General features: G+C 46.2%; 1 protein-coding gene across 1 annotated transcript in view; it reads left to right on the forward strand.

Moving 5' to 3' along the window:
• LOC140083170 (5-hydroxytryptamine receptor 7) overlaps nucleotides 1-22,967 on the forward strand; it is a 50,166-nt gene that overhangs the window by 24,547 nt on the left and 2,652 nt on the right. The gene's annotated exons all lie outside the window — the stretch shown is intronic.

Genomic DNA, 22,967 nt, shown 5'->3' on the forward strand with positions numbered 1-22,967 from the left:
TTTTGGTATAATTGGGAAAACAGTGGGGGAATTGGAGAGGGGAATCAGAAAACATTAACAGTTACCATATTTTTTATAGATGAATTTCATTGTCCCAGATCACCTCATATAATTCTACTGACCTCTAACTCATCCTTTACCCCTTTAAATATTAGCTATTAACCCATAATTATCCCTATCTACTCCTTTATTACACTCACACACCAGGGACACTAAGTAAAAACTTCCAAATCACTCCAGACTACCAGGGACACTATAGGAATACAATCACTAACCCCTAATTCACCCATTGTAAAGGTATATGTGATGTAGTACATGTAGGCTCTTTGTAATGTGACAATAATGGGGGGTTGGGGGGTCACTTTGTCATCTTGGTTAAATTAATATGTGTTTTGGAGCCAGGTGGCTATAGACCCTGGGGTGTATAAAGGTTTTGGGGTCCCCTGTCAGGATAGACCTTAAAAATACGGTGGCAATTAGGGTATACATAGTAACAAAACCAAAGATGTTACATAGTTTACCATGCAGCTTTCATGTGTACATCACCCCCCTCTCTAGAATCCTAGCCTAGAATCACACAATAATAACTATAGGCCTATAGCAGTGATGGCAAACCTTTTAGACACTAAGTGCCCAAAATACAACTAATACCCAAAAATTTTTCCAAAGTGCCGATGCGACAATTTAAGCAGTAACTTATTACTCCCTACTCTGTCACAGGTTTAAATTGTATGGGCACCTGAGGACACCGATACAGTACAAAGAAGGGGAAAAAAGCTTTGGTTATCATTGTAGCTTCCTTCTAGGGTCCTGGGCTGCCTGGGACTACAAGAGGTCTTGAGTCCTGTCTGGCGAACTCTACCCTGGGGTGATGGCGCGGGTGCCCATAGAGACGGCTCAGAGTGCCACCACTGGCACCCATGCCATAGGTTCTCCACCACTAGCCTATAGGGTGCTATACTGCCCTGTATCTGCGACAGCAGGGGCTCCAGGACTCACAGCAGAGGCTTTCAGCAGCATTTCTTTCCAGCTGCAGTAGGGAGCTAGGACCTGCCCCCTCCTCTCTTTCCTCCTTCAGGTGCAGTCATCTTTGGTCTGACTACGACTACAGGAAGTTTCAGGACAGTTGTTGCCACCTACTGGCCAGTATATACTGTATATCTTCTCTGTAGCAGAAGGAGAGATAATTGTAGCCACTTGCTGATATTGCTGGACTTCCTCTCAAGGGAGAACATGGGGCCAGGGTGGTAACTTTAGGTGGTTTGGGTCCCCACACCCAGGGTCCAAGGTGGCCGCCCTAATGGGGAACTGCCATTGTTTGGAACCTTTTTTTTTTGCTTGCTTGACAAAAAAGGGGTTCGGCTTAATATAGAAGAGTCATTCTTCCATCTACTGAATGAAAACATGCCACTGCTATATGCTGCACCTTCACTACAACAACTCTAGGGGGCAGTAATTGTGATGTGTTCTTTGTTAATTATCATGCTTTGAGCTCTAAATTTGAGTCAAACTGTGGCAGAAAGTGTAAGGATTAATTTCTGAGATATAGGGGGTCATTTACTAAGGGCCCGATTCGCGTTTTCCCGACGTGTTACCCGAATATTTCCGATTTGCGCCGATTGTACCAGAATTGCCCTGGGATTTTGGCGCACGCGATCGGATTGTGGCGCATCGGCGCTGGCATGCACGCGACGGAAATCGGGGGCGTGGCCGAACGAAAACCCGACGGATTCGGAAAAAATGCTGCATTTAAGAAAAAAAATGTGTCGTGAAAATTACACTTACCTTCACCAGGTATAGGCCGGTGAATTTCAGGACATTCCAGCGCGCCTCCGGGGAACCTCAGCGCAGCAGCGCCACCTGGTGGACGGCGGAGGAACTACCTTAGTGAGTCCCGGCCAGACCCGAATCCACCGCAGAGAACGCGCCGCTGGATCGCGAACGGACCGGGTAAATCTGCCCCATAGTTATTTCAGTAAATTATGGTAATCTGGGGGAGAATAGTTTGCAATCAGTAATTTCAGATAAATGTCCATATTTATCTTGTAAAAGATCTGCTTGGTGCACTGGGGGTGGAGCTAAGTGTTCTGGTGCTTAGTCCTGTGTTCACAAGTTCCTTATTGTCTGCTGAGGTGACATCCCCTCTTCTTGCAGGGCGGCCATCAGGTTGTGAGACTCTACATATTCCCCATGTGAGGTCCCCCAGTCTCCAGCGGCCGCTCCCTAATGATGAAATCTTGATAAGTTGGAGCAATGTTCTCCATGAAGATGCAATTGGGCCTGTGTTGTTCTTGTAGGGGTACAATATAGAAGTAGTGTTAAATACTACGGAATACTAATAGTCAGACGTTATTAACTATGAAGTGGTCAGTGTGGGATGTGGCCGAGTCACCTTTTTTTTGTGACTCGCCTTGTCTTTCTAGTCTCTGTGACTCTTCCAGTCTCTGTATCTCTTGTACAACCTGCGGACAGGGCCGCCGATAGGGCAGTACAACTGGTACTGCCCTATGGGGCCCGGACTCTAAGACACTAGGGGGGGGGGCCCGGCCGGTGGGGTAATATGCGGTAATAGTACGTCAAACTTCTGGCCCCGGCTCCTGAATGGAGCCGGGGCCAGAAGCTGCGGGTGTCGGCTATATATTATAGCCGACACCCTCCTCTAACACCCGCGATCGGAGATTTCTCCGATCGCGGGTGTTAACCCCTAACACGCCGCGGTCGCGCTGACCGCGGCGTGCTAGGGGCATTTAACAGGATTCGGACCCCCCCGCGGCGCTTACCGGGGGGGTCCCGCTGCTCTGATCGCAGCCCCGGGACTGCCGGTGCCCGGGGCTGCGCGATCTTCTTCCGGGTGCCGGGTCCGTGCCTCCTGGCTGCGCATGCTCAGTGTTTCACATAATACAGTGTAATACATCTGTATTACACTGTATTAGGTGAAGAATAGCTTGAACAAGTGATCAGTGGATCACTTGTTCAAGCTAACCTGTAAAAGTAAAGAAAAAAAAGTTAAAAACACTGAATAAACACAATTTTTAATAAAAATAATTAATTAAATAGAGTTAAAGTCCCCTAAACACAAACATTCCCTATACACATCTAATAAAGTAAAAATACCTGAAAATCACCAAAACCCCCCACATATTTGGTATCACCGCGTCCGTAACAATCTGTACAATAAGTCAGAAACATTATTGGACCCGTACGGTGAACGCCGTAAAAACAAAACCCGAAAAACTCGCCAAAAATATAAATTTTCATAAAATCCCTTTACAAAAATGTTCTAAAAAGTGATCAAAAAAAGTTATGTGCCCCAAAATGGTACCAATTGAAAGAACAACTCAACACGTAAAAAATAAGCCCTAAACTAGCTCTGTCAACCAAAAAATATTAAGGTTAAGTTCCCGAAAAGATGGCGATGCAGAAACAAATAAGATTTCCTCTGTATTAGTTTTTCTCCAGTAAAATTGTAAAAATAAATGAAAAACTATATAAATGAGGTATCACCGTAATCGTAGTGATCTATAGAATGAAAATATTATAGTATTTTTAGTGTATGGTGTACGACCCCCAAAATATACAAAAAAAAGAAACCCCAAATTGACAATTTTCTTTTCCTCCATACATTAAAGAGTTAATAAAATCTCATCGAAAAGCTATAGACCCACTTAAATGAAGTATTTGTAAAGTGCATCTCATGTCGCAAAAAATAAGCCCTTAAATGTCCAAATTGCCAAAAAAATAAAGATTGTATAGCCAATAAAAAGTGACAATGCATAATCTGCTCTGAATGGCGCAGCTCCCCCTCAATGCCCTGGCGTGTGCCCATACAGCAGGTTACCACCACATATGGGGTATTGTTATACGCGGGAGAGATGGGGGATCAAATTTTGAGGAGCGTTTTGGAATTTTATCCACTGAGAATTTGTACATTTTATGAAAAACACATTCATTTAGCCAAATAAAATGTAATTTCGAAATTGCATCCGATTTTGTTTTAACCCCTGTAAACCAATTAAAGGGTTAACAAACTTCATAAAAGTTGTTTTACGTACGTTGAGGGGTGTAGTTTCTATAATGGAGTAATTTATGGGGTTTTACTTTATTTAGGCCTCTCAAAGTGACTTGAAACCTGAGCAGGTCCCTCAATAGCAGGATTTAGCTTTTTTTATGAAAATGTGAAAAATTGCACGTGACGTTCAATAGTATGACTCCTATTGGCAATCTACCAGAAGAGTGTGCCTTGTCGTAGCAACAGGCCTCAAACCTGCGGGGGGCAGGAGGCTTGTTCGGTTTTGGGGTGTGTTGGGGCCCAGACACTTTTGCTGTATGGGGCCCCGAATTTCCTGATGGCTGCCCTGCCTGCGGATGTCTCTCTGTGACTCTTCCAGTCCCTCTGTATCTCTGGTACAACCTGCGGATGTCTCTCTGTGACTCTTCCAGTCTCTGTATCTCTGGTACAACCTGCTGATGTCTCGCTGTGACTCTTCCAGTCTCTGTATCTCTGGTACAACCTGCTGATGTCTCTCTGTGACTCTTCCAGTCTCTCTGTAGCTCTGGTACAACCTGCTGATGTCTCTGTGTGACTCTTCCAGTCTCTGTATCTCTGGTACAACCTGCTGATGTCTCTCTGTGACTCTTCCAGTCTCTGTATCTCTGGTACAGCCTGCTGATGTCTCTCTGTGACTCTTCCAGTCTCTGTATCTCTAGTACAACCTGCTGATGTCTCTGTGTGACTCTTCCAGTCTCTGTATCTCTGGTACAACCTGCGGATGTCTCTCTGTGACTCTTCCAGTCTCTGTATCTCTGGTACAACCTGCTGATGTCTCTCTGTGACTCTTCCAGTCTCTGTATCTCTGGTACAACCTGCTGATGTCTCTCTGTGACTCTTCCAGTCTCTGTATCTCTTGTACAACCTGCTGATGTCTCTCTGTGACTCTTCCAGTCTCTGTATCTCTGGTACAACCTGCTGATGTCTCTCTATGACTCTTTCAGTCTCTGTATCTCTGGTACAACCTGCCGATGTCTCTCTGTGACTCTTCCAGTCTCTCTGTATCTCTGGTACAACCTGCTGATGTCTCTATGTGACTCTTCCAGTCTCTGTATCTCTTGTACAACCTGCTGATGTCTCTCTGTGACTCTTCCAGTCTCTGTATCTCTGGTACAACCTGCTGATGTCTCTCTATGACTCTTTCAGTCTCTCTGTATCTCTGGTACAACCTGCTGATGTCTCTCTGTGACTCTTCCAGTCTCTGTATCTCTGGTACAACCTGCTGATGTCTCCCTGTGACTCTTCCAGTCTCTGTATCTCTGGTACAACCTGCTGATGTCTCTATGTGACTCTTCCAGTCTCTGTATCTCTGGTACAACCTGCTGATGTCTCTCTGTGACTCTTCCAGTCTCTGTATCTCTGGTACAACCTGCTGATGTCTCTCTGTGACTCTTCCAGTCTCTGTATCTCTGGTACAACCTGCTGATGTCTCTCTGTGACTCTTCCAGTCTCTGTATCTCTTGTACAACCTGCTGATGTCTCTCTGTGACTCTTCCAGTCTCTGTATCTCTGGTACAACCTGCTGATGTCTCTCTATGACTCTTTCAGTCTCTGTATCTCTGGTACAACCTGCCGATGTCTCTCTGTGACTCTTCCAGTCTCTCTGTATCTCTGGTACAACCTGCTGATGTCTCTATGTGACTCTTCCAGTCTCTGTATCTCTTGTACAACCTGCTGATGTCTCTCTGTGACTCTTCCAGTCTCTGTATCTCTGGTACAACCTGCTGATGTCTCTCTATGACTCTTTCAGTCTCTGTATCTCTGGTACAACCTGCTGATGTCTCTCTGTGACTCTTCCAGTCTCTGTATCTCTGGTACAACCTGCTGCTGTCTCTCTGTGGCACTAACATTTAAAACTGGACATCTGCATTCAAAAGTTTATATAAGTTCACATTAAATTCACCTGTAATGATTTGAGGGCATTTCACCCACAAAGTAAATACTTTTTGGGAGTAGTGTATGTCTCGCCCTTCTTTGATGAGCATCACTGTCCTGAATCTCCCTCATCTGATCCCTGTGAATCGGATCTAATAGAATAATCCAATAAACTTCCTGATAACTGGTAAAGCCCCATCTCCCAAAATAAAGCCCCTGCAAATTCCTAAATTAGAGATTACACTGACGTAAAAAGATCATTCTGGATTAAAACTAAATTTAAAGCTGAACCCATGGTGAGATGTGGCAATGAGGAGCAATGATTCGTAAAATGTTTCTTGTTAGATTTCAGCTCTTGCAGTTGCAGTGCCCGAAATATGGGTAGCCCAAACTCTATTCTGGGTCCACCAGGCACCATTGAGGTGTCACCACATGTTGCTGTTTTCCCGGACGGGATGGTAAGGTGTGGTGCACCCCAATGGGAAAAATGTACATGGTCAGGGTCTCTAGTGAACAGTTTCCTTCCTTACTGAAGAAATTCAGGCACAGAGCAATACAAGTAAGTGAAAGGGCTGACTTCTCCAATCTCCTCCTGGGCAGAAGAAGGGTTAATGCTGAGGATAGGTCTGGGCTCGCTGTCCCTTCCTTTATCAGAAAGGCTGGTACCCTGGTGACAGGCTGGGAGCCCAGGGCTCATGGCATCCCTGTTTCAGCTTCTTCTTCTGGTGGCTCAGGTAGAATGGCAGTCTTTTCCTTCAAGCTCTGTCCCCTAACTCCTAGGGACTGGGACTGTTCTCCTAATATACCTTCTACCAGGGGTGGTGTGGTCACATTTCAGCACAAAAGCAATGACAACGTGTTTCCCATAGACATTGATTCCCCATAATATTTTATAGCAGCAAATTCCTTAAGTGTAAACAACTTTCCAGACAGCGGACCTTTAGAATGACATGTGATGTCTGGGAAGTTGTTTGCACATGAAGAATAAGTCTGTGTTTCTTCTGCAAAGCAATCTATACTATAGCTGGAAATTATAAGCTGCTATTTAGTTAGAGATACACTGTCAGAAATATCTCTCAATGCTCATTAACTCTTTCTACTAATTTATACAGATATAGATGAATGGAAGTTAACCCTTGATGTAAAATAAAGTAAAAAGAGCTGAGTTTGCATAAGGGGAATACTCAAGTGTCCAAAGTCCTGTTACAGGGTAATGCAAAGCCACCTGGGTGTATTCTGCTACCATGTTCTTCAGGTTTCCTAACTGCTTCATCTTCTGACTGTGTGGCCCCCATTATCACTTCTCAGGGCAGGTATCTGCTGTGATTTAACTGGGGTTTTTGGTAAACGGGATCGCATTTTGGCGCAATCGTGCCGACTCTCACGCCACACAAATGGGGGGCATTGCCGTCGGACAACCCAACTGATTCGGACTAAGCACTGTTCTTGGTGGTATATTCCCTTGCAGGGGCACTGTTCTTGGTGGTATATGCCCTTGCAGGGGCACCGTTCTTGGTGGTATATGCCCTAGCAGGGGCACTGTTCTTGGTGGTATATTCCCTTGCAGGGGCATTGTTCTTGGGGGTATATTCCCTTGCAGGGGCACTGTTCTTGGTGGTATATTCCCTTGCAGGGACACTGTTCTAAGCAGTATTTTTAACTAAGTGTTGTTGGTTATTTTGTCCATGCAGTGGCACAATTCTTCTTGATTCTTATTGGTTCTTACTGGTTCTTGGTGGTACTTCTCACTGTTGGTGGTTTTATCCATGCAGAGGCTCAGTTTGTATTCTTGCAGAGGTTGCATTCTTGGTATCGGCTCCTGGCAGAGGCACATTTGCTGATGGATTCTCTCCCATGCAGAGGCTCAGTTTGTATTCTTGCAGAGGTTGCATTCTCGGTATCGGCTCCTGTAGAAACACAACACATTGGGGGTCATTTACTAAGGGCCCGATTCGCGTTTTCCCGACGTGTTACCCGAATATTTCCGTTTTGCGCCGATTGTACCTGAATTGCCCCGGGTTTTTGGCGCACGCGATCGGAATTTGGCGCATCGGCGCCGGCATGCGCGCGACGGAAATCGGGGGGCGTGGTCGAACGAAAACCCGACGTATTCGGAAAAACCGCCGCATTTAAAAAAAAAATTGTGTCGCGAAAATTTCACTCACCTTCATCCTGGGTAGGCCGGTGTATTTCGAGGCATTCCAGCGGACTTCAGCGCAGCAGCGCCACCTGGTGGACGGCGGAGGAACTGCATTGATGAATCCCGGCCGGACCCGAATCCAGCGCAGAGAACGCGCCGCTGGATCGCGAACGGACCAGGTAAGTAAATGTGCCCCATTATTTGGCACAAACAGCTGACTGAAGGTAGAACCATCATGAAGCCCAATGTAGAGAAATTTGTTTCACCATATGGTGATTGTCCAGTTTACGCCTCGGTCTCAGCAGGGTAGTCTTTCCAGTCTCCACACATCGGTTGGATATCTAGGCGGCAGGCTGACAGGGCTCATCCAATCAGACACCAGGAAAGTTTATATATTTGTAAATTTCTGATGGAATAAGGTCAGGAGCGGCATCTCCTGGGTGCCATGTTGTAGGTCCTCCAACATCTCTAAATCTTTACAAGTTTTCTCTATTTTATTACGGTGGAAACAAGTTGTCCTGCAATACATCGATGTCACATAATACCTGGATAATATGGAGAAAATTTATATGGGCATCATGACAAATGTGCCAGGGGATCTTAAAGAAGAAAATTGCTTGGTGGTTACAGATTCTATGAAGAGACTATTGGCTTGGCTGTTGAACAGTATCTGAATAGGCAACTCGCTTGGTGGTTACAAAGTCCATCAAAGGACAATCGCCTTGGCGTTTACTTGTGTCAATCAGGGGTCAACTGGGTTGGTGCTTACACATTTGATCAAGATTATCTTAGGGGTTACACGGTCTATCAGAAGACAATCATTGGCTTTGTGGTTTGAGAAACTATCAAGAGACAACAAGCTTGGTGGTTACAGTTTAAACCACGGGACTATCAGCCAAAAGATCATTAGATGACCAAGAAACCATTAACTAGATCAGTAAACAATCTGTCAAGATACAAGTAGTTCAGTGCCTACAGATTCTGTCAAGAGACAACTAGGAAACTAGAGACTATTAATTGGTGGTAATTCAGAGTCAACAAGGAGGCAACTATCTTGGTGGTTACACATTCCATGAAGATTATTATGGTGGTTACTGTGTTTAACAGTGTTTAATGCGCTTAGTGGTTGTAATATCTAACAAGAGACAACTGGCTTGTTGGTTACAGAGTCTAGCAGGAGACGATAGGCTTGATGGTTTGTTGAATTTCATTGCAAGCTATAAGCATGTACAACAGTAACTTCCTCTGTCCCTCTCTACTAACTTCGTTCTTGCTGATACATTGGGGCAATTTTACTTACCTGGTCCTGTCGCGACCCCCGATTTGGACGGTTTGACAAGGATGAAGTCCGGTGAGATTCATGAAAATCGTGCACCCGATATCCTGCATCCGTGGTTTTCCCACTTCCCCACTTGTCTTGTGACACGATTGTAAATGTTAAATCCCATGCGTAGTCCGAATCTGTCGGGTTGTCCGACGGCCGCCCCCTGTTAAATGCGGTGCAAAACGGAAATCGTCGGGAAGCCCAATGAAAATGCACTCTGCTGACCCTTAGTGAATGAGCCCCATAGTGTTGTTTCACATGGTGGGTGGTAGATCAGCTAAACCAAAATAACTCAGACATAGACTGTGACACATGTGTAGCAGTGCTGGTAAGATGGGTATGATGCAGCAGATAGTAAGTCATGAGCTGTACATCCCATGGAGCAGAACTCTAAGGCCCCTTCCACACTAGCGTTGCATTTCACGTCAGGGTGCAATGCGTGAAAAACTGACGTGTTTGTTCCATTTTTCCTTGGTGTCATTAGCGTTTTTGCGTTTTTCACGCGCGTGTTGTTTGCATTTTTTTGCGTTTTCGGTGCGTTTTTCACGTGCGTTTTTTAAGTCAATGGGACTTTTTCAAAGGGACCATGGTTCGGGAATAAAATGTTTTATTTAATTGAAAAAGAATGTCTTCTGATAAGTTAGCAGATGTATGCAAACATCTGCAATCTATTCTTCACTGTCCCGCGTGTATATTATCTCCCGACAAGTTAGCAGATGTGAAGAACAGTGAAGAATAGAATAAAAACAGTGAACACAGGATCATTTAAGTGAAAAACACAGTGAAGAATAGATTACAGATGTTCGGCACATCTGCTTACTTGTCGGGAGATACGCGCAGAACGGTGCGAACAAAATAGTATGTGAAGAACAATATATATGTATGGAAACATCTGCAATGTGTTCTTCACACATATATATTGTTCTTCACATACTATTTTGTTCGCACCGTTCCGCGCGTATCTCCCGACAAGTAAGCAGATGTGCCGAACATCTGTAATCTATTCTTCACTGTGTTTTTCACTGTGTTTTTCACTTAAATGATCCTGTGTTCACTGTGTTCACTGTTTTTATTCTATTCTTCACTGTTCTTAACTGTGTTTTTTTAATTAAATGCTCGATCTCGAGCAGGGGAATTATTCATGTCACCTAGCAACCCATCCATTTAACCCACCATTGCGAGTGCAATGCATTTTTGATGTGTCTCCATAGACTTGAATGGGGCGGGAAAAACGTGTGTGAAACGCAAAAGTAGAGCATGCTGCGATTTTGACGCGCATCAAAACAAACACAAGCACGCGCGTGAAAAACAACGCAAATGAGGAAAGGCCCATTGGAAACAATGGGACAGAGTGCAATGCAAGTTCTGCGCGTCAAAAGCATGCGCAGAACTCGCGCGTGAAAAACGCTAGTGTGGAAGGGGCCTAACAGTTGTATAAAAAATCTTGCGGAGCTGAAACCAGTTAAATAGCTGAGCTGAAGTAGCTGGATACAGCAGGGTTGGCAGAGGGTGTCATTATGGATTTGTGGCAGATTGTATAGCTGAGCTGATGTAGCTGGACACAGCGGGGTGGGCATAGGGAGCCACTGTGGAATTGAGGCAGCTTGTATAGCTAAGCTGAAGTAACTGGGCACAGCTGAGTTGGTATAGAGAGTCACTTTGATGTTAGGGCAGCATATATATAGCTGAGCTGAAGTAACTGGGCATGGCAGAGTGGGCATAAGGAGCCACTGGTGATTTAAGACAACTTGTGTAGCTGAGCTGAAGTAGCTGGGCACAGGAGGGTAAGCATAGGGAGCCATTGTGAAGTTGGGGCACCTTGTATAGCTGAGCTGAAGTTGCTGGACACAGCAGAGTTGGTGTAGGAGTCAGTGTGAAGTTGGGGCACCTTGTATAGCTGAGCTGAAGTTGCTGGACACAGCAGAGTTGGTGTAGGAGTCATTGTGAAGTTGAGACACCTTGTATAGCTGAGCTGAAGTTGCTGGACACAGCAGAGTTGGTGTAGGAGTCATTGTGAAGTTGGGGCACCTTGTATAGCTGAGCTGAAGTTGCTGGACACAGCAGAGTTGGTGTAGGAGTCAGTGTGAAGTTGGGGCACCTTGTATAGCTGAGCTGAAGTTGCTGGACACAGCAGAGTTGGTGTAGGAGTCATTGTGAAGTTGGGGCACCTTGTATGGCTGAGCTGAAGTTGCTGGACACAGCAGAGTTGGTGTAGGAGTCATTGTGAAGTTGGGGCACCTTGTATGGCTGAGCTGAAGTTGCTGGACACAGCAGAGTTGGTGTAGGAGTCATTGTGAAGTTGGGGCACCTTGTATGGCTGAGCTGAAGTTGCTGGACACAGCAGAGTTGGTGTAGGAGTCATTGTGAAGTTGGGGCACCTTGTATAGCTGAGCTGAAGTTGCTGGACACAGCAGAGTTGGTGTAGGAGTCATTGTGAAGTTGGGGCACCTTGTATAGCTGAGCTGAAGTTGCTGGACACAGCAGAGTTGGTGTAGGAGTCAGTGTGAAGTTGGGGCACCTTGTATAACTGAGCTGAAGTTGCTGGACACAGCAGAGTTGGTGTAGGAGTCATTGTGAAGTTGGGGCACCTTGTATGGCTGAGCTGAAGTTGCTGGACACAGCAGAGTTGGTGTAGGAGTCATTGTGAAGTTGGGGCACCTTGTATAGCTGAGCTGAAGTTGCTGGACACAGCAGAGTTGGTGTAGGAGTCAGTGTGAAGTTGGGGCACCTTGTATAGCTGAGCTGAAGTTGCTGGACACAGCAGAGTTGGTGTAGGAGTCATTGTGAAGTTGAGACACCTTGTATAGCTGAGCTGAAGTTGCTGGACACAGCAGAGTTGGTGTAGGAGTCATTGTGAAGTTGGGGCACCTTTTATAGCTGAGCTGAAGTTGCTGGACACAGCAGAGTTGGTGTAGGAGTCAGTGTGAAGTTGGGGCACCTTGTATAACTGAGCTGAAGTTGCTGGACACAGCAGAGTTGGTGTAGGAGTCATTGTGAAGTTGGGGCACCTTGTATGGCTGAGCTGAAGTTGCTGGACACAGCAGAGTTGGTGTAGGAGTCATTGTGAAGTTGGGGCACCTTGTATAGCTGAGCTGAAGTTGCTGGACACAGCAGAGTTGGTGTAGGAGTCATTGTGAAGTTGGGGCACCTTGTATGGCTGAGCTGAAGTTGCTGGACACAGCAGAGTTGGTGTAGGAGTCATTGTGAAGTTGGGGCACCTTGTATGGCTGGGCTGAAGTTGCTGGACACAGCAGAGTTGGTGTAGGAGTCACTGAGAAGTTGGGGCACCTTGTATAGCTGAGCTGAAGTTGCTGGACACAGCAGAGTTGGTGTAGGAGTCATTGTGAAGTTGGGGCACCTTGTATGGCTGAGCTGAAGTTGCTGGACACAGCAGAGTTGGTGTAGGAGTCATTGTGAAGTTGGGGCACCTTGTATGGCTGGGCTGAAGTTGCTGGACACAGCAGAGTTGGTGTAGGAGTCATTGTGAAGTTGGGGCACCTTGTATAGCTGAGCTGAAGTTGCTGGACATAGCAGAGTTGATGTAGGAGTCAGTGTGAAGTTGGGGCACCTTGTATAGCTGAGCTGAAGTTGCTGGACACAGCAGAGTTGGTGTAGGAGTCAGTGTGAAGTTGGGGCACCTTGTATAGCTGAGCTGAAGTTGCTGGACACAGCAGAGTTGGTGTAGGAGTCATTGTGAAGTTGGGGCACCTTGTATAGCTGAGCTGAAGTTGCTGGACACAGCAGAGTTGGTGTAGGAGTCATTGTGAAGTTGAGACACCTTGTATAGCTGAGCTGAAGTTGCTGGACACAGCAGAGTTGGTGTAGGAGTCATTGTGAAGTTGGGGCACCCTGTATAGCTGAGCTGAAGTTGCTGGACACAGCAGAGTTGGTGTAGGAGTCATTGTGAAGTTGGGGCACCTTGTATAGCTGAGCTGAAGTTGCTGGACACAGCAGAGTTGGTGTAGGAGTCATTGTGAAGTTGGGGCACCTTGTATAGCTGAGCTGAAGTTGCTGGACACAGCAGAGTTGGTGTAGGAGTCATTGTGAAGTTGAGATTACTTGCATAATAATGCAAAACAAGTGACAACCCTCTGGCCTGTACTTCTCCTGGACCAATCAAACCATTGGACAAGTGACCACTGAGCCGGTCCCTGACCTCATGTAGTCGTGTGCAGGTCCAGGGACCGGCTGACGTCACCGCTCCCTCTGTGTTCATTCACTTATTATGTAACGCTCCCTCTGTGTTCATTCACTTATAATGTAACGCTCCCTCTGTGTTCATTCACTTATAATGTAACGCTCCCTCTGTGTTCATTCACTTATAATGTAACGCTCCCTCTGTGTTCATTCACTTATAATGTAACGCTCCCTCTGTGTTCATTCACTTATAATGTAACGCTCCCTCTGTGTTCATTCACTTATTATGTAACGCTCCCTCTGTGTTCATTCACTTATAATGTAACGCTCCCTCTGTGTTCATTCACTTATAATGTAACGCTCCCTCTGTGTTCATTCACTTATTATGTAACGCTCCCGGATGATTTAGCAGATGAATAACATTTATAACAGGTCAGATTTACAGCCGCGCACCGGAACTTTATGGCTGTGATAAGGATGATAAATGTGGTCAGTTCTGACAGATGAGATCCATGTAATCCCTTCCCTCCCGTATTCTGTTATTTTCCTGATTTTCTTCCTCCTTTTTATATTTTCCTTCTATTATTTTTGTAAATCTCGGATGATCTACAGATTTGTCAGAAGCGATGTGCCCCCTATAGGTAGCGACCCTCATACACCGGGGAGACATATAACCAAACATAGAAGCCAAACCATCCTGTGTCTGAGCTTTTGCTGCTCATCAGTACAGAGTAAGTTCTCCTCTTCTGGGTGAGATGATTATTGGGAGATCTGGGAAGGAACTAGAGCAAAGCTGATTTACAAACCTTCTTCAATACTGCATTTCCTTAAAATTTCCAAATCCAGCCGGACATATGCCCAGAACCTTGGTACCAGCCAAGCAGAACCCTGCCGTGTACTGATAAGGAGCATCAGCTCCATAACAGAACTGTTGATATTCTTTATCATATTTCAAGGCTTTATAGGACATTGGGGGGTCATTTACTAAGGGCCCGATTCGCGTTTTCCCGACGTGTTACCCGAATATTTCCGATTTGCGCCGATTTCCCCTGAATTACCCCGGGATTTTGGCACACGCGATCGGATTGTGGCGCATCGGCGGAAATCGGGAGCCGTGGCCAAACGAAAACCCGATGGATTCGGAAAAATCGCCACATTTAAAAAACAAAAAGTGCCGCGGAGCTTGCACTTACCTTCACTAGGAATAGGCCGGTGAACTTGAGTGCGTTCTGGGGAACTTCAGCGCAGCATCGCCACCTGGTGGACGTCGGAGGAACTGCCTTAATGAATCCCGGCTGGACCCGAATCCACCGCAGAGAACGCGCCGCTGGATCGCAAATGGACCGGGAACGTAAATCTGCCCCATTGAGTTGCTACCTATGTGTTTTTGGGAGAACTAGGTTGCATTATTTTGTTCTTAAAGGGGTTGTAAGAGGTTTATCAGTCTCCATTCCATGTATCATGTTTATATAGAAATTAGTGAGAGAGACCCCCATAGACCCCATAGCGATGGGGGCACTATCCGGACTACAGCAATGAAGTATGAGATGGGGCACATGAGTAAGCCAGCAGAATCAGCAATAATAACAGCATAAATCCTCTGTGCTGCTGTGGATTCTGATATCACTGAGTCTCCATTGTCTCCGATCCTCTTCTCCTGTGATTATTCGGCCTCAGTCGTTGTCATTGCGTTGGCGGATTATCGGATGGCGGATTATGGATCGGATGCCGGATAGGTTCTAGTTCTCACAGTAGTTTATACTTTGTGCATCGAAGCTGAAATTCTGCAGATGTCCATGAATGGAGCAAATATGTCGCATGTATGTGGGATCTCCCCGGGAAGAGCGGAGGAGAAGGAGCCTGCAGCCAGAGGCGCATTACACACGCACAACCGGACAAGGAGGATGGGACAAGGCGGCCATCGCTGTAAGGGGCTCTGAGCTCTCCAGGAGAATAAGGAACTGTTTCCTAGTGCTGCTTGCTGTCAATGAATGAAAAGGTTATCATCCACATCAGAAACCTCTTCCTTCTCACAGCTGAGAGTCTGCTACCATAGCATCCAGTCCAGACATATAAAGGTGTATTCCAGCCATTGTACATGTTCTCCTGGTATATTATTGGGAATTACTGTCTGATATGTGGGGTCCAGGCACATTCCTTCCAGACCTCCACCAGTCAGACCTGGATTGGCTTATTTCGTAACCAATGGAATACCCCTTTAATTTTCATTGATACATTGTTGTAGTGGTCACATGACTTATCCTGGATAAGTTCCCCGGATATGTTTATCCCTCTATGTGGGGAAGTTGTGGATGGGGTGACAGCTGGCATGTTGTTGTGTGTGGCCGCTCCTTTAGTATTTGAGGAAGCGCCTGGCTGGCAGGATGCCCCCGGGTGCCCAGGAACTAATCTTTATAGTTATCAAAGTTCATTTGTTCTGATACAGAGCTCTGAAACATCTGCACCTTATAATATTCTGGCTGAGACCACCACTAGGGGTAATATTTTATCATTTAGTACCCGGTGTGCACTGGAGCTCCCCCTAGTGGTCGCTATAAGGATCTGGGTGTTTGATACTATACACAAAATACCATTTTTTCTTATACTTTCAATGTGTAAGGGAGGAGCTTTGGTAAAACATGACATCAATTTATACAATCCCTGCCCCTGTATATTTAGGAGTCTAGGTGGCATTCCAACTAGTGATTGACAGCTCTCCCTCTATGATTTCTACAGGGAAGATTTTATGTTAAAATATGTTTTAGGACTTTTAAAGATTAAAATATATGTTTCCACAGCACAATCTACACTCACCGGCCACTTTATTAGGTACACCATGCTAGTACCTCCGGGTTGGACCGCCTTTTGCCTTCAGAACTGCCTCAATTCTTCGTGGCATAGATACAACAAGGTGCTGGAAGCTCCTCAGAGATTTTGCTCCATATTGACATGATGGCATCACACAGTTGCCGCAGATTTGTCGGCTGCACATCCATGATGCGAATCTCCCGTTCCACCACATCCCAAAGATGCTCTATTGGATTGAGATCTGGTGACTGTGGAGGCCATTTGTGTCCAGTGACCTCATTGTCATGTTCAAGAAACCAGTCTGAGATGATTCCAGCTTTATGACATGGCGCATTATCCTGCTGAAAGTAGCCATCAGATGTTACAGGGTACATTGTGCTCATAAAGGGATGGACATGGTCAGCAACAATACTCAGGTAGGCTGTGGCGTTGTACCAAGGGGCCCAAAGACACCATGACACCACCAGCACCAGCCTGAGCCGCTGATACAAGGCAGGATGGATCCATGACACCAGCACCACCAGCCTGAACCGCTGATACAAGGCAGGATGGATCCATGCTTTCATGTTGTTGACGCCAAATTCTGACCCTACCATCCGAATGTCGCAGCAGAAATCGAGACTCATCAGACCAGGCAACGTTTTTCCAATCTTCTACTGTCCAATTTCGATGAGCTCGTGCAAATTGTAGCCTCAGTTTCCTGTTCTTAGCTGAAAGGAGTGGCACCTGGTGGTCTTCTGCTGCTGTAGCCCATCTGCCTCAAAGTTGGACGTACTGTGCGTTCAGAGATGCTCTTCTGCCTACCTTGGTTGTAACGGGTGGCGATTTGAGTCACTGTTGCCTTTCTATCAGCTGGAACCAGTCTGCCCATCACCTCTGACCTCTGGCATCAACAAGGCATTTCCGCCCACAGAACTGCCGCTCACTGGATGTTTTTTCTTTTTCGGACCATTCTCTGTAAACCCTAGAGATGGTTGTGTGTGAAAATCCCAGTAGATCAGCAGTTTCTGAAATACTCAGACCAGCCCTTCTGGCACCAACAACCATGCCACGTTCAAAGGCCTCAAATCACCTTTCTTCCACATACTGATGCTCGGGAGAACTGCAGGAGATTGTCTTGACCATGTCTACATGCCTAAATGCACTGAGTTGCCGTCATGTGATTGGCTGATTAGAAATTAAGTGTTAACGAGCAGTTGGACAGGTGTACCTAATAAAGTGGCCGGTGAGTGTACATTTTCATAAAGAGTAATTCTCAATTTGGACTACAGATAGGACACTATGTACAATCTGCTCAGCTCCTCCTGCTTTATAACATGCTGCCTGCAGATAGAACGCTTTGTACAATCTGCACAGCTCCTCCTGCTCTATACCATGCTGCCTGCAGATAGGACACTATGTAGAGTCTGCTCAGCTCCTCCTACTTTATAACATGCTGCATGTAGATAGGACACTATGTATAATCTGCTCAGTTCCTCCTGCTCTATAACATGCTGCCTGCAGATAGGACACTATGTACAATCTACTCAGCTCCTCCTGCTCTGTAACATGCTGCCTGCAGATAGGACACTTTGTACAATCTGCTCAGCTCCTCCTGCTTTATAACATGCTGCCTGCAGATAGGACACTATGTACAATCTGCTCAGCTCCTCCTGCTCTATAACATACTGCCTGCAGATAGGACCCTATGTGCAATGTTATAGGTTCCCATTAATGACTCTGATGACTTTATCTCTCGCTGAGTCCCTAGTCTCCCGTTGTCTGTGAGGTGATGGATGATGCTGTAATGTCCTGTTGACAACGTCTGGAGTGAAAAATGCCAGGGATTTCATGCTGAGAACAAATCGATGATATTTTGGGCCCGGCCGTGTGATAATCAGACGTCTCGTCTATTAGACAATCAATATCTGCGTCAGGCAATGATAGGAATCACATTATCCAAGCGGTCAGGACTCAGAAGAGGACATAGTGACAGCCCATCACACGATGTGACCATCAGGACCACGGGGCCACGTGATGAGCCCACCCTGTGTGTATGTGGTCATAGTATAGTCATCCTTATATAGTGACACCAGAGGGGCCGTATACTGTCCATGCTCCGGGGTCTACATGGTCTCTGATCTGCTGTGACAGGGACTGCAGTTTCTATTCATGTCACTTTAAAGGAGTTGTCTATTGTGGACAGCCCCTTGAAGCATGCCCTATGATGGTAGTGATAAGAAGAGACGTCTATTGGCTGCAGAGCCGTTCTCCAAGAATTCCTCAAAAGCAGAGAAAGATGCGTTAAGGTCAGTGAGACTCCTTGAGGTTGACCCTGCTGTACCGTGACCTCCATGAGTCAGTGATGGCGCAGAGGGGGGTCACATCTGATGGAGGGAGCGTAGCCCTGCACACTGCATTCCCAATCCCTGCTTGCTTTCATTGAATAGAGAAGGACTGTATCGGTGCTGGTAATACAACAAGTGTAGTTATCTGGGAGTCCATTAGAGATAATCCCTCTTCCCATTATGTGTACCCTCCATATTGCGGTCTATAGGGGGTATAGTAAAGGTACAGCTAATATCTGGGGGCCCTTGTCTCCTCGGGGGGAGTACCATCTACATTTCCAACATCCCCCACTTGGGCCTGACCTTTTGGCTTGGGGTTCGCTGGATTCCCCCGGTACCTGAGTGACTGGAGCGAGGCCTGGCGCTCCACTGGTTCATGGTTGTTTGGTCCTGATGGAACAGGCCTCGTCCTTACCTGGCAGGTGTCCGACAGGTGTATTGTAAGGAAGAGGCAGATGCCGCAGGTGGGTGGAAAGAACTGGTCCAGGTCCCAGGTCACTGGTTGGATCGTGTTGGTCAAACGAAGTTCACAACCAGATTTATGTAGCTTCAGGCTGAGGAGATGAGGAGCTGCTGCAGCAGTGCTCCAAGGCAGGATCTTAAAGGTAGAGTCCTGCAGCAGTCCTGGTATCTACAGGACTTGTGTCTGGACAGCAGGTCTCATAATCTACTTATCCAGAACTCTTAAGAACTTTGCAGCCACAAAGAGGCTTTATGACCTTCACTTTGGGGGGGTTGCAAGTTCCATTATCCAAATAGGGACCTTCTTACAGTATGGAATTATCATTTAATACATATGACAACTTACTGGTCTCAATGTAAACCTTTCCTTCCCAGCCAGATGTAATGCAGCTACAATACCAGATAAAGATGTAGATGACAACGTTACTCAGGAATGAATATATATATTGTTGAGGGTAAAGGACATGTTCTTAAGGGCAACTGCCTATGGAGCTACACAGATTGCAGGGTTATCTGGCCATACTTCACCTACCTCTATAGATTGCATTGGAAGCGTGTAGGACGTTACACATTCATCACAAAGTCATCCGGTCACAGTTAATTCATTGAATAATACATGGTACAGGGCCTGAAGGGAGCAGCAGGACTTCTCATAGTATTCCTAGAACTTTGGCCGGAACGTGGAATCCTCGCACCTCCCTTCAGGCCCTGCACAAGGTATAATGCACTGAATTCTGCTGTGACCGTCGACTAAAACTGTAAAAAGGGTAGAAATTAGCTCCCTTTTCAAAAATTGCTGTCCCTATATTGGAACAGTCCAATCTTATAAGGCAATGTTGCTATTTGACAAAATGATTAACCAAACCAAACCCTCATCTACAGCCCCCCTGCAGAGCAGACTGGTTTACATGATGAGATACCTCTGGGGGGGAATGTGGAGGGAACTGGGGGAGAGCCATAAGGGCTATTAGGCACGGCCTCTATGACTCTTGATACTTACCTTGGTTCCTCCATTATAGAGGAGGTGTTTGATGGCTCCTGCTGTGGCTGTTGCCATATCGGCTGCCCCCTAACTTGCCGCTTGGAGTTATGACCCCCTGACTATGGATCTGATCCTCACTGCTTTCCGTAGTCTATGGCCAGCTGCAGGGGGCACCGCACATCACACAGAGTTACAGACATAATGGATTCTCACCTACAAGATCTCACAGTTCACCTCATCCATCTGGTGAGGCCGGGGGGTCTGCTATTCCACTAATGCTTATTTTTGGATGTAAAAGCAATAATCTAGTCAAACACCTGGAAAATCCCCCTTCAACTAGTGTCCTGCTGCTACTAACAACCTCCTTGTGTACAGCAACCTCTCCACTCCGCAGCCATGGCACCAGACAATCACCTGCTGGGAGTTGTAGTTGCACCCATCGCTCTGTAGTGTCACCTCTCATACAGAGAAGCAGCGGTTCCTGCAGTGTCGGTGCCGCAGGGATCTTTCAGGTTTCAGCTGATGAAGTCGTCCATTACAAATCAAGGATGCTAAATTGACCAATCAGCAGCTATTCACCTCGCCGCGCTACATGAGGGAACATTGCTCATCATTTCTGCAGAGCAGATACTTTGATCTTCACAATTATCTGCAATTTTCTTAAAGGAGCGCTGTCATCTCGTATCATCCAGTCAGGAGCGCGGTGTGGGATGGGAGAAATGTGCTGGATCTCCAAAACAGAATAAACACGCAAAGCTAGGAAAATAAAGGGCCCGATCTATTATTCTGCCTGCGCCAGTTTTCTGGACGTCTTTGTAGCTTGTGAATGTATTTATAAAGTGTCTGTGGCAGTTTTGGGTCATGGCTGCTCAGTGTCCGACAAGACGGACAAATCTGCACCTAAAGGGGCTGTTACTGCTTAGTCGGAGTTTGAAACACATTTCATACACTGCACCTAAAAAAAGATGGTGCACACTTCCCGAGCAGTGCAGGGGGCAATATGTCTGGGTCGCATGTCCGAAACTGTTCTCCGAACCTGAACTGGAACGGCAGGGCTCTTCAGCTCTAGTGAAGGGGATTCGTGGTGAATTGGATTCCTCCAAAACACAAAAAACTTTTGGAAATGTAAGAGTGGGCCTTAACCCTCTCTGCCAAGTGTTTCGTGTACTATAATTTTGAACGCTGGTTCTGAGGTTCCTCGGGTTGCTCAGCTAGAAGTGAGGGGAGTCTTTTGGCACCTTTCCCCACCAGGTAGGGCCATTTGAGCACCTGTATAAGAAGACTACTAGCACCAAAAGCATGGCTGTGCATGGCGATGTGGTGAAACCTGGGTCCATTGTGAGCGGAGGCCTGTGTCCATTGTGGAGGCAGAGGGGTGCAATATATAGCTAAGGGTCTTCTCAGGATTGGGGCCTTGAGGATAGGCAGCACCCATACACATGATAGGGAGCCTTGGCGAAGAAGCAAGGAGCTAACGGGTGTCCTTTTGTAGTGTGGACCACCCTGGCCACAAAGAGAAATAATTGGTAACTCTAGTGATGGGGTCATAGTATTGTGATCCCATGTAGCGCTGCGTAATTTGTGTGTACTATATAAATAAAGGAATTATTATCTCACATCATCAACCCAAATCAGCAAAGTTTACAGGATTTTAGTTTGAAACTGTCCAGTGTGACCCAGAAACTTGATATTGACTAGAAGACACATAACAGTGTAGCCACAGGGGACGTAACCCGCACAACGGGGAACCAGAACCTCAAGGGAGGGAAACACTATTATATATGGGACAAGTTCCACATTTATCATTGGGGTACAGGAGATTCCAGGTCTTCTCTACCATAGGAGAAAGTAATGGAAGCTTCGGCCTGAATGAACATTTACAATCCAAAGGTTTATTAGTCTTGCACTATAATAAGTAAGAGGAGGAGGATAGTAGAGAGATAACTGGAGCGCTAATGGAGTGCATGCTGCTAAATATAGCTAAACCTCCACCAGTAAGCTAAATATCCAATCCATGGCAGCCCGAGGGTCCGTATCAGTCTACATTTTACTGTAACACCAGTGTATGACTTTAAAGTGTACCTAACCTTCCAATATGGAAACTTACTTTTAGCTGCAGCAGCCTCTGTGTCTATATCTTGCCTCACACATTCACAAATGGAATATAACAAAAAAGTATTGACCTTTTCTGATGAGAATAAAGCACTTGGTGTTAGATAGAAACTTACTATTAGCTCCAGCAGCAACTGTATCTTACCTCTGTAAGCCACTTTTGTCTGAAGAGACCAAGATAATATGGACAGAGATTTGGGCGGGGAGGGAAAAGAGGAAATTGGAGAATTGGAGACGCATTTTGATAAGACCTGTTGGTGATGTGACCTTCTATAGCAGTGATGGCGAACCTATGGCACGGGTGCCAGAGGTGGCACTCGGAGCCCTTTCTGTGGGCACCCAGGCCTTCACCCCAACACAGAGTTTCCCAGCTATGACACAAGGTTTTCTCCTGTGATCCAATACAGCCCAGGACGTGTTCAGTGCTATTTGTCTGCCAGAACTACAGAAGGTGTGGATAGAGATGGATTGTTATTGGAGATCCTGCTCTGGGTCCCCTCTTCAGGAGACCCTGGAGGGAAACTACAATCCAAATCATCTTTCTATTGTATTGGTGAACTCCGGACGCCAATACGATTAAAACCTGTGATACTGCGGGGATCAATAAGTTACTGCTGAAATTGTCATGCTGGCATTTTGCGACATATAAATGGGTTTTGGTTGTAGCTTGGGCACTCTGTCTCCAAAAGGTTCACCATCACTGTTCTATAGGATCCGCCATATCTTTTTGGTTGGACATCGTTCCTCTGTTA

Source organism: Engystomops pustulosus, chromosome 1 (assembly GCF_040894005.1).
Source record: "Engystomops pustulosus chromosome 1, aEngPut4.maternal, whole genome shotgun sequence".
Classification (NCBI taxonomy): domain Eukaryota; kingdom Metazoa; phylum Chordata; class Amphibia; order Anura; family Leptodactylidae; genus Engystomops; species Engystomops pustulosus.